We start from the raw sequence: 12532 nt of genomic DNA on the forward strand, positions 1-12532 counted from the left end.
CAAGTGCCTCATCATTATCCTCATCGGCAGCATCACTGGACTTTGGTACCGAAGAACCAGGCACATCAAACAACCCAGAAAATAAGCCTTTTTTAGAGGATATGCGCCTCGTGTTGCAACAGCGACAGTGGGAACAGCACCGAGGCGCTCAAAGACAGTAAAGAGGAAGAGGACGAGGACGCCAGTGGACATTCCCAAAAAGAAGACAAGAAGGGGCAAAAGAAACAAATGAGGAACCCCAAAAAGTGGGAACGGATACACGGAGTATGCGCCAGAAGAGGGGGACATAAATGATGAACTTCAAATGATCAATTTATCAAAAAGACCAATAACAGAAACGGAAGCCTCACTTTTGAAAAGGGGAATACATTTCTGCCCCAAAAAGAAATTTAACATGGTCCAAGCGCGCATTGACTTTTACCTATACATAAGGAAAATCAAATTAGCAAAATTCTTTGAGGAAAATAAAATGAAAGATAAAAAATCCCAACAAACTGAAAACACAACCCTGGATTTAAGGGCAAGGGATGCAACAGCGTATTCCACAATAATAAACCTGGATGGGGAAAATGAAGAAGAAATAACAATAAGCCAAGCAATTCCTCAAGAAGGAGCAGGCCTCAGCAAAAAGAAGCCCAACTTGAAATTTTATCCTCAACTGGCCCCTGGAAACAAAGTGGATATCTTTCAGGAAGCCGTGATACAAGACCTTCAGAAAATCAAAGGTCTAAACTATAAGGACAACCTAACATCAGAGGAGCGTGAAGCATTGAAGAACCTAACTAATGATGACCAAATTGAAATAAAGATGGCGGATAAGGGAGGAAATATAGTGGTGTGGGGAAAGAGTGCCTACATCACTGAAGCTCACCGCCAGCTAAGGGACACCAAATACTATGAAAGATTGAAATGCAATCCAACATCAGAAGTTAAAACCAAACTCGACAATGAGTTGAAAAAATGGAAATCAAAGAACCTCATAGATGATGACGAATTAAAATACCTCACGGTTAATCATCCCATAACAACGACAATATATTTCCTGCCCAAGGTCCACAAAGACCAAAGGAATCCTCCGGGCAGACCAATATTATCGGCTAAAGGCTCCCTACTTGAACCAGTCTACAACTACAGTGACTATTTTCTAAAACATTATGTCACACAATTGAACTCCTACATTCAAGACACGAATGACTTGTTAAGAAAATTGCAAGATACACCTTGGCAAGAGGGCTATCAACTTGTAACAATGGATGTCATATCCTTATATACAAACATCAACAATGAAATTGGATTAAAGGCTTGTAATTACTTCTTACAGGACAGGAACATAAAATACCGGAATCACAATCAGATGCTGCAGGAAATGATTTTAATGTGTTTATCCCAAAATATTTTCTTGTTTGGAGAAGAACTATACCGGCAAAAGAATGGAACCGCCATAGGTTTTTCTTTTAGCCCAAACTATGCATGTCTAACGATGGGATACTGGGAAAAGGAAATTGCATGGGCATCTGAGAATGACAATATGGCCAGCAAAATCCTGTGCTGGATAAGATTTATTGATGACTTGTTAATCATCTGGGATGGTTCCCCAGAAGAATTTAAGGAATATCATACAACCATCAATGGCAAAATGACAGGGATAAACTTGACCTATGAAATCAATAATCAAGGGATAACTTTCCTGGATACATATATATATATCAAGGATAATCACATCCAAACGACCCTGCACAGAAAACTAACTGCACTTTGTTGGTATATTTTGTTCCTTCATTGTTGGCTGTGGGGAGAAGAACAATTGGCTCTTGCCCGACAGGTTTTTGAGATGTTCTTTGGCAGTGGTTGTTGAAAGAATGTTTTGCTGCCCTTAGAACGTCTTTTAAGAGTTCCGGAAGGGTTGCCAGTTTCTCAAATATAGGGCTGCAGTAGCATGAGGCTAGTTGATTATTTTTGTCTCTTTGCTGATCCAGGGTTTCTCTTTTTGTTACTAACGATGTTATTAAATCTAATTTTGTGTTTACTCCAGAGATGTGACTGGCGATGAGGTTAATAAGGTCGATTTGCACATCCATTTTATCTGACTGAAAGTTTAGTACTTTTATTGATTGTTCGAGGGTATGGATCAGTGTTTGAGTCCATTGCATATTATGATTGTCTTCGGTGTACTGCGCCGGGGCGACCAACCCGGAGCTTGACCCATTTCCGGAGGAGATGGTTATTGGTGACAAGAGAATTGGTTGCTTGATTGTTATAGGGCTATGACCAGCCTCCGGTAGCTCTGTATACTGAGAGTCTTGTTTTCCCTGAGGGCTTAGGGGGATTGACGAGACCAATTTGGCTCTTCTTTGTGGGGTTCTTTTCCTTGGGCTCGGGGTTAGATGATCCTTTTCCTGTCCCATCCCTTCTAATGACTCCAGGATTTCAATCAAATTTGCCTCGCTTATGTTGGAGAACGATTTTCTGGTCGCCACTTCCTTTGAAGCGGCGCTTGCTGCTGAGTTGATTAAGCCGATTTTTTTCTCCTTTGACCATCTTGTATTTACTCTGCACTCTTCCTTGGCTCCGGGGGGAGATTTACCGGCGTTGAGATTTACAGCGGGTGTTAAATCATTTAGTGCCTGTATTGATCCTTCTAGGGTGGAGTTGAGTTTTCCACACTCTCTGCTTGCCCCCGTTGGGGTCTCTATTTCCAATGGTTCCGCGGGATCTCCAATGTTGTTTATTTTTGTTTTTGTTCTAGGTTCTTTGAAAACTTTGGTAGTCACTTCAGATTTTGTTTTAGGGGTTAATACTGTTGTTTCAGGTGCGATCTGATGCACCTGGACTATTACTGGCACTAATTTCCTGCCATCTGTGTGAGCCAACCTGTTCTCCGACAATTTTTCAGTAGATGGTGCAATGGCCAACATTCCTGGGGTACCTCGGAGAGAAGGTTGTGATTTAGCTGGCTGCATAGGGCATGGTAGCATGGCAGATTCCTTTAGGGGGGCGTACATTGCCGCTATGGGGTCTTTTAGGAAAAAGAACTTTTGAATCCCTGTTTAGTGGTTCGGTGTCAGCTTTGTCTTTGTTGTTGGGCTGGGAACCGAAACCAGCCTATCCCTGTGGCCCGCACCGTTTTCAGTGTTGTTAGTTTGGGAATCCTCCTCTTCTAGTGGTTTGAGTTTAGTTTTTTGGTTTTTGTTTTCCTTTTTTTCTATGCGGTTTTTCTGTCGTCCCCTGGTGGATGGTTCCTGATCGCATCTGTGCGGAGCCCTGACGCTATATTCTCTAGCGCACACCCAGGCTGGAGACCGGTGTACCTTTCCTTAACTTTCGCTGAGGTGTACTGATTACTGGTACTTGGCGGTTGCAGCTTCCGCCACTGGGGGGGGTGGGGTTTCTCACACAACCCCCAACCACAACCCCTACTGCTGCGGAAGAGGACTCCTGCTACTTTGCTCTTGCTGCTGCGGGGCGTCTCACATGGCTGCTGCAGTTGCCGCGGGGAGGCTGGCGGAAAAGCTCGAGGCTCCCGCCGCTACCGGAAGACTCGCAGCTCCTACCGCTGTTGAAAAGAGCTTATACCTCCTACCGCTGCCGAGAAACTCGTGGCTCCTGCCGCTGCAGGTAGCTCACGGCTACTGGCGCTGTGGAAAACTTGCGGCTCCTTCGCTGTGGGAAACTCGCGGCTCCTGTCGCTGTGGGAAACTCGCAGCTCCTGCCGCTGGGGGAAACTCGCAGCTCCTGCCGGGGAAATTTGCGGCTCCTGCCACTTGCAGGAAAACTTGCGGCTCCTACTGCTGCTGCTGGGGGTGACTCTGCTGGGATCCGCAATCAGCACACAATGGGTGCTTGGCTAAGTGCTTTACACCACCTCCATGCGATCACTTGCCTCTTGCCCCTATCCTCATCCTCATCCTTCTAGCTGCCTCGCACCGCCAGCAGCTTACTGCGCCTGCAAACGCCAGCATCCCCAGTGCAGACCCAATGCCACTTTCACAGAGTTCGCAGTTCACAGTGTTCACTGTTCACAGTGTTCACTGTTTTCAATTCTCGCACGGTGGCTCAGGGCTCTGGGCTCACAGCACAGGTTGCGAGGTTAAGCAGTTCTGGAGTTCGGAAGTCTGGTGTTAAAGGTGCGGGCCCCCAGCAGACAAAACAAACGCAAAAAAGAAACACTGCAATTCGCGGGATAATGGGCTCCTCGACTCCCGACTGCCCACAACACCGCCACTGGTCGCAGCTCGCGGCTTGCAGCTCACAGCTCAGACCTCCAATGCTGCCTCGTCGTGGCTCCCGCTCTTGCTGTGCTCGCGGATCGCGGCTCCTGCAACTCGCGTGGCTCATGAGCCAATGGTTCAGGTTAGCGCAGGCAGTTCTGATGTTAATACTCCTGACTGCTCCGCCGCTTTCGCTTCGCTTCGCCGCCGCCGCCGCCGCTACCACTGCACTGCTCTGCTCATGTGGTTGCTCCGGTCTCTCACAAGATCTGGCGGCAAATTGGTCAACGAAAATTTTGATTTTTGCCTTTCAGAAGAGACGTGGGCAAGGGAACCGCTATTTAAAGTAGGCTATAGAACATTCAGCAGAGAGGCCCATCAACCAAGTAGAGGAACCATCAGGAGGTCTTCTAATTTGGATAAAAAATCATGTAAATATATCCATAGAAATTGTACCCAATGACACAGATGACATACTGGCTTTAAGATTAACATTTCCAAATAAGTCCTGGTTGCATCTATTTATTTTATATATAAGACCAAGAGAGCGTTCAAAAGAATCACCACTAATTCTGCACTTAGAAGAAGTCCTTGACTCCAATAAAATTAACGGGCCCATTATAATTGGAGGCAACCTTAATTGTTGCTATGAACCCTTTTTGGGATTAGATACAATTTTCGAGGAAGAAGACCTAGCAATGGGTTTTCCACTTCCTAAGACAGAAAGGACTTTGGGGTGTTCAGTCTCTGCAATGCAATTACTTAACTTCGCTATAAAGAAAGGACTAAGGTCTCGTAACGGTAGATCCCCCTCAGATCTTGAATGCTCAAATTCTTTTTTGAGGGGTCTTTCTTCATCCAGGATAGCTTATATTATGAACTATTTTAAGCGTGCCTAATTGTGCTTTTTTTGTGTTGGTCCATGTTGTAGTAAATATTCAATAACTGGCAAATTATAGGTAAAGAATATCCTGTCTACAAGTATTATGCTCAATGAGGCTTATTAGTTCTTTTTTTAATATAATTTTTATTGAGAGATTAAACACAGAATTAGAACAGTACATACGTAATTTGAGTTAAGAGTAATACATAATACCATTAGCGTGAACTGCTTGGGGGTATTTTTAGAGTTCAGATGTCAGGGGCGCACTGCCTCAAATCTTACGTTAATGTGTGTAGTTCGAAATTGGTAGCTGTGTAGTGCGTTAAGAGCAGGCGGAAAAACACCCTTAACCGTCTAACAAGTCAGAGACTATACGATAATTATACAGCTGTGCTCTCGCAACTACATAAAAGTGTTACACAATTGAGTACAATAGACAAGTATCAATAATGAAATAGAAGCAGATTCTTTGGTGTGTTTCTTGTCCCAGCACGGTGAAGATTTATTGTATCCAGACTTGAGGAATATCAATATGCCGACACGTGTTTCGTCGTGTGCCGTTGAGTCAACACGACTCTTCAGGGCTGGTGGTACAAAACATAGTGTATACATATTTAGTGGTACGTCATATCACAGAAATAGGCTGCATATGGTGACATGAAGTGCATCACGCATGCAGTAGTGGTGTGCGTATCCAGTTGCACGGAGTGGGTGTGATGGGTGATGACGTTCAAAATACTGAGAGTGTAACACTCTAAGGAAGTGAGTGGTTTTCCTTGAGTGGTGGTGCCCTGGGTGTGAGGTTTGCTGGTATTAAGTTAAAAATTGTGGCAAGCGTTCACGTACACACGGTGGTTCTGCATACCTAGGGTTACAGAGTGTCAAGATATCTTTGTGAGGGCAAGCTAAAGGGAAGTATAATAAAAAAGTTTGTGGGTGACAAGTTCATACCGGAGTGTGTGGATATTATTTGTGGTCTAAGAAAGATGGGTGATATCTATAGTGCTATAATGAGATACATGCTCTCTCTAAGAGGTTCAGTTATTACCTTTAGACTCAACTCCTGGATATGGGTTGAGTATAGTCTGGAAGTTATGGTAATGTTTCACGTGGGTGGATTAGAGAGAGACTAAAAGGCGAGAGGAGAAGAGAAAACATCATCAGGAAGGCATGAAATGAGGAATGTGCGAGAGCCTCTCGGTGGATGGCTAAATTAAAATTACGAGATCAACCAGGACACTGTATTAAAAGTATCCTTACCACTGGGATTATTTACATTCAAAACTGTTGGTAGGTAGTGGTGGAGTATCCAGTGGAGTTGGAAGCAAGATCGCATTCTATCCGCTCTGTTTCACCCTTTTTGGGTGTATCAGAGACTTCAGGGTTAAATCGCTATGGTAAAGGAATAAAGTAAAGTAACACGATCATTGGACTAAAAGTAGCATACATCGTGTTAGCCTCTGTGAATTTTTATGGTACAATAGCTAGAAGAAATCGATGGCTTAAGGTAGCGTTCTGTACCTGAATATCGGTGTGTTTCAGGTATTGACCGGGAGGGGATCCATCAAATAGAAAACCTCAGAAAACGGGTGCGTTTTCTCGATTGGCGGTAAGCTGTAAGGGTTTAGAAGATAACATGCACGTTTTAGAAATGCGACCGTAAGTTCGCGTGTGTCTATTATCTCCATACTACTTGGAATCTAGTTGGTAAGGGGAGAGGGCAGCGACTTACCCATCATTTGGTATCCCTCCTCCGTTGGTTCCCGGTGGCCGTCTGTCGTGAGCGGACACCTGACCGGAGGAGGAGGTGTTACTATGTAGGATTGCTAAACATAGAAGATGTCGGTTTGTTTGAATGTTCAAACGTGGCCGCCATCTTGGCATGGGGAAATAATTTTGCTGAATGTATTGTGCTCGCGTACTGACATGTTGTGTGGACAAAGATTGTATGTCTACGTGCTGAGTATATGGAAGGAGAGGAAAGTAATACCGAAAGGGACTCTTTAGTCATATTTGTCGTGCTACTGATTTTTAGTTCAGTGCATGGTGCTCGTGTACTGACAGAGTGTGTAGACAAAATTAGTGTGTCTACGTCTTATATATTAACGACGGAGATGATGGATATTACCAATTAGAAAGCATTATCCATATCGTTTTTGTACTGATAATATGTTCAGTGGAACCCATTAACGTTGTGCTATTGGTTGGATAGGTGGGTGGAAAATTCCCGAAATAGGTGTCTGCACCTCCCACTGTTATTAAGTGTCTATGAGTGTGGTGTGTTTTTAGAGAAGGTGATTCGATAGGGTTACATTCCAACGGTGTGCACTTGTTACAACGCATTTTTTACAACGCACTACTGTTACAACGCATCCATTACAACGCGGATACTGTTACAACTCATGTTTTTACAACGCATTTTTTTACAACGCAGGTACCTTTACAACGCATACCATTACAACGTAAGTATTGGTAAGTATATAGTTAAATTTTAAATGTTATATGTTTGGGGTTAAGGGGTATTTTTAGGGGTTAGGGTCAGTTTTGGGTTTTAGGGTAAAGGGGTATTTTTAGGGGTTAGGGTCAGTTTTGGGTTTTAGGATAAAGGGGTATTTTTAGGGTTCAGGGTCAGTTTTTAGTTTTTGGGTAAAGGGGTATTTTTAGGGTTCAGGGTCAGTTTTTAGTTTTTGGGTAAAGGGGTATTTTTAGGGTTCAGGGTCAGTTTTCAGTTTTTGGGTAAAGGGGTATTTTTAGGGTTCAGGGTCAGTTTTTAGTTTTTGGGTAAAGGGGTATTTTTAGGGTTCAGGGTCAGTTTTTAGTTTTTGGGTAAAGGGGTATTTTTAGGGTTCAGGGTTAGTTTTTAGTTTTTGGGTACAGGGGTATTTTTAGGGTTCAGGGTCAGTTTTTAGTTTTTGGGTAAAGGGGTATTTTTAGGGTTCAGGGTCAGTTTTTAGTTTTTGGGTAAAGGGGTATTTTTAGGGTTCAGGGTCAGTTTTCAGTTTTTGGGTAAAGGGGTATTTTTAGGGTTCAGGGTCAGTTTTTAGTTTTTGGGTAAAGGGGTATTTTTAGGGTTCAGGGTCAGTTTTTAGTTTTTGGGTAAAGGGGTATTTTTAGGGTTCAGGGTCAGTTTTTAGTTTTTGGGTAAAGGGGTATTTTTAGGGTTCAGGGTCAGTTTTTAGTTTTTGGGTAAAGGGGTATTTTTAGAGTTCAGGGTCAGTTTTTAGTTTTTGGGGTACAGGGTAAAAATAAATTAAATTTAATTTTAATTTAAATTATTTAATAGTAAATAAATTAAATTAAATTACTTTGCATTATTTTTGGGGTTGAGGGTCAGTTTTGAGTTTTTGGGGTACAGGGGTACAGGGTAAAAATAAAGTTATAATTTTTTTAATTTACAATAATTAATTTTAATTATATTTAAAAAAATTACTTTATTTTTTTTGGGGTGTTTAGGGTCAGTTTAGAGTTTCTGGGGTACAGGGGTACATGGTAAAAATAAAGTAACATTAATTTAAATTTAAATTAATTAACAGAAATTAAATTATTTAAAATTACATTAAATTATACTCAAATTATACTTTTAAAATTAAGTTACTATTATATTATTCTTATTAATATATACTTACCAATACTTACGTTGTAATGGTCTGCGTTGTAAAGGTACCTGCGTTGTAAAAAAATGCGTTGTAAATACATGCGTTGTTACATGATCCGCGTTGTAAAAACCGCGTTGTAACGGTATGCGGAGTAAAAGTCCGCGTTGTAACATCATATATCCCATTCCAACAGGTGAGGGTGCATTATCGTTGTTGTGTATTGGTGACTTCATAGATCACATTATTATAAATTTAAAACAAAATTACATCAGTTTTATCTAATCTCACCAGCGTTCTAGTAGATCATGAGAAGCTAGCCCCAATTGACAGTTGTAATAGGTTACAGAACATCCAAAATGACATGTATGATTTCAAATCAACACTATGACAAGCGTTATATAAATTGCAATATGTGCATTATTACGTGACATTTTTGTTCCAAAAGATGTAGATCTTTATACGAAAGAGTGTCTGTGATCGTTTCATGTGAGTTATATCAGTAACTAGAAGTAGATATGATTAGTTTTCCAAAAGTAGGATCCCCAAAGGTAACTCATTAGTTACCTAGAAAGTATTGAAGCTCAGGGTCGTAGTTTAGCCCATGTTCCACGCTCTGTAGACGCATGATCCATGTGGCCTCTCTACGTCTGAGCGTCAGTTCTCTGTTGCCCCCTCTGATGTTGAGGGGAATCACGTCGATCCCAAAAACACGCACTTTGATGTCATTCTCTAGAGGTTGGCACTCAGCTACGTGTAGGGCTACTGGGTACCTTGGATCTCTTTTCTGTATAGCCCTCATGTGTTCTGCGATTCTTTCCTTGAGTGCCCTGATGGTACTGCCAACATAGATTTGACCACATTTACATTCGATTATGTAGACAACAAATTTGGTCAGACAAGTGATATTGTGTTTGATTTGATATATTGTCCCTTCCGGACCCTTGAACGTTGTGGTGCCATGTTTCCCCCAGATACACATGGAACAAAAACCACATTTGTAGAAACCCAGACCTCTTGTGGATAGCCAATCTCGTGCTGTAGTATTTGGGGGAACTGTGGGGCTCAATTTATTTTTCAGAGTGAAACCCTTTCTGTACGTGATGGCAGGTCTGTCTGGAAGGAACTCCTTAAGTACGGGATCCTCTGTTAACAGTTTCCAGTGTTTGTTGAAGCTCTTTTTGGTGGTGTGGTTAAGTGCATTGAATTCTGTTATCAGTCTGATTTGTTGTCCAGAGGACTCTGTCTCTGTGCGTGTTTTTAGACAATCAGGTCTCGGGATGGTTCTGGTTCTTTGTTCTGCTATTTTGAGGGATGAGTTAGAGTACCCTCTTCTTAGAAATCTGTCTTTCATATTCGAGATGCATTTCTCGAACTCATTGGATTCGCTGCAGTTACGTTTGGCTCTTAGGAATTCTCCATATGGGATAGAACGTAACTGGTGTTCAGGGTGAAAACTGGAGGCATGGAGTATAGAGTTAAAAGACGTTGGTTTCCTGAAAAGTTAATACCATTAGCAACTATTATAATAAGAAACAAAGAAATATGTAAGTGGAGAGGAGAAATAAGGGTAAGGAGAAAGTACATTATCGTAATCAAGGAGTGTGTTCTATTAGAGAAATTGATATAGTCGAAAAAATGTTTGATATATAAAAGAGAAAGAGGAAAACATAGAGAAGAGAGAAAGAAGAGAAGAAAGAAGGGAAAGAGAGAAAGAAGAAGGGAGGGTTAAATGATTCAAATAAAAATGGGTGTTATGAGAGAGATGAGTATGCGGATAGAAGTGAAGTAAAAGGTAACCATAGTAAGTCACGTAATCTTTGAATAAATAGAAGAGTGTTAAGACAGAAGCAATTCTATGTTCATCACAAATCAATTTACACTGTAACAAAAAGGCTATTTTAGAGTTAAATTTCCAACAAGTTAATATAACTTTAAATGCAATAGCAATAAAGAGGTCAAATAGAATCGTTTTTGAAGGGAGACGATCGAAATGCGAAGATTTGGTACCTAAAAAGATATTTGAATAGCAAGTGGTTTATCGCAATAAAAAATCAATAAACATTTCGACCCTATATTTTTCCAAAAGTCATAAACCTTGGGACAGTATAAAGTAAATACATCAACGAGCCTTCAGAAGAGAGACATGACCAGCATACTGGGGAGAGAGAATTGTCAATTGTATATAGAAAATGGGGCGTAATTGCAACTGTGTTGTAAATAAAATAGAGGGATTGTGTAATTCAGAGGCGAGACGACCCTTAACAAAGCCAGCTTGACCTGGTTTGATAAGATGAGGAATAACCTTTTAAAGGCGAGAAGCCAAAAACTTTGCAAACATTTTACAATCATAATTAATCAGTGAAATGGGTAAACATTTTTACAGAAGGAGGAGTCTTTATCGGTGTTAGACGGGGACCTGGAGGGTCGGCCGAGGACACGGGGAGAGGCCTCCGGGGAGGGCCGTCTCCAGCGATCGTACAGACAAGTAACTTCCCCCCCACAGATGTACACCACACAAGGATAAGGTTAACGCTTTTTATATGCAGTTCTTGAAGCAAAGTATCACGGTACAGTGAGATCGGGACACGAGGGTCCTCTCAATTCTAGTCTCTGGAAGGGAAAGGGGGTAGCGGGACAGTCTTGATACCGATCTGGTATTGAGGTGGAATGATGGATAGCTCACAATCCTCGAGCTCGGAGTTCTGGAAGGTCGGGCCGCGGCAGCGCCAGCAGGCTCGGATGATAAGTCTCACTTGAGGAGGGCCGCGGCAGCGCCAGCAGGTCCCGATGATGATGTAGGTTGCAGAGGGCCGCGGCAGCGCCAGCAGGTCCCTTGGACGATGTAGGTTGCAGAGGGCCGCGGCAGCGCCAGCAGGTCCCGAGGACGATGTAGGTTGCAGGGGGCCGCGGCAGCGCCAGCAGGTCCCGACGAGGAGGAAGGTTGCAGAGTGCCGCGGCAGCGCCAGTAGGCAGGACGATGGTTCACAAGGCAGGGCTGCGGCAGCGCCAGCAGTCCGTCAAGGATGAGTTCTTCTAGGTGTCTCTCGACTCCAGGATACAACTGCCTTCCTGCTCTGGAGCTGCCCCAGTTATAGGTCTGGCCCCCTTTGATGTCCGGACCCTCGCACTTGGAGGTCGGGAGGTCCGGGATGAGGGAGTCCAGACACCCAGCAGGGGGGTGGAGCCAGCGCCCGGGGAGGCTGGGGGCGATCAGCACCTGGCGGGGGAGAACCATCGACACTCCTCTCTCCCATTGACCTGCCAAGTGGTCCGTTCACCTCCTGGGTGGATGGTGGTGCCGGGATGTCGGGGCCTGGCCAGGCCCAGGGTTGGGGTCGAGCTGAGGCCACGCGGCCTCGTGGTTCAGTGTCCAAGAGGGCGGCTGGGCCGGGCAATGGTGCTGGCGGTGGCCCGGGCCAGTGATACAGAGATGTCCGGGAGCAGGCGTCCCGTAGGGGACGGGTTGCGGGTTGCTTCTGTGGGTCGTCGGGGTTGTTCTTCTGGTGGCACCGGGAGAGCCGGTGTCCAGGCTCTGTCATGCGGAGAGGGAGCGAGCCCTTCACGAGGCCTGTCCAACATGCGTCCCCCCCAGCTGAAGGCGGGGAGAGTCACCCATCCTCTTGGGGACTCTCCTCGTCGAGGCGGAAAAAGCGTGACAGGTCGTCTGCGTTGGCGTGGTCCTGGCCTGGACGATGCTCCACAGTGAAGTCCATCCCCTGCAGGGAGATGGACTTTCGCAACAGTTTGGGATTCTCTCCCCGCATCTGCATCAACCATTGCAGGGGTCGATGATCTGTTTGTACCCGGAAGTGGGTACCGAAGAGGTAGGGCCCGAGCTTCTTGAG

General features: G+C 43.9%; 1 long non-coding RNA gene across 1 annotated transcript in view; it reads left to right on the forward strand.

Moving 5' to 3' along the window:
* Nucleotides 1-12532, forward strand: part of LOC147725788 (uncharacterized) — a 217663-nt gene that overhangs the window by 94799 nt on the left and 110332 nt on the right. The gene's annotated exons all lie outside the window — the stretch shown is intronic.

Source organism: Lissotriton vulgaris, chromosome 3_1 (genome assembly GCF_964263255.1).
Source record: "Lissotriton vulgaris chromosome 3_1, aLisVul1.2, whole genome shotgun sequence".
In the NCBI taxonomy this organism is placed as follows: Eukaryota; Metazoa; Chordata; class Amphibia; order Caudata; family Salamandridae; genus Lissotriton; species Lissotriton vulgaris.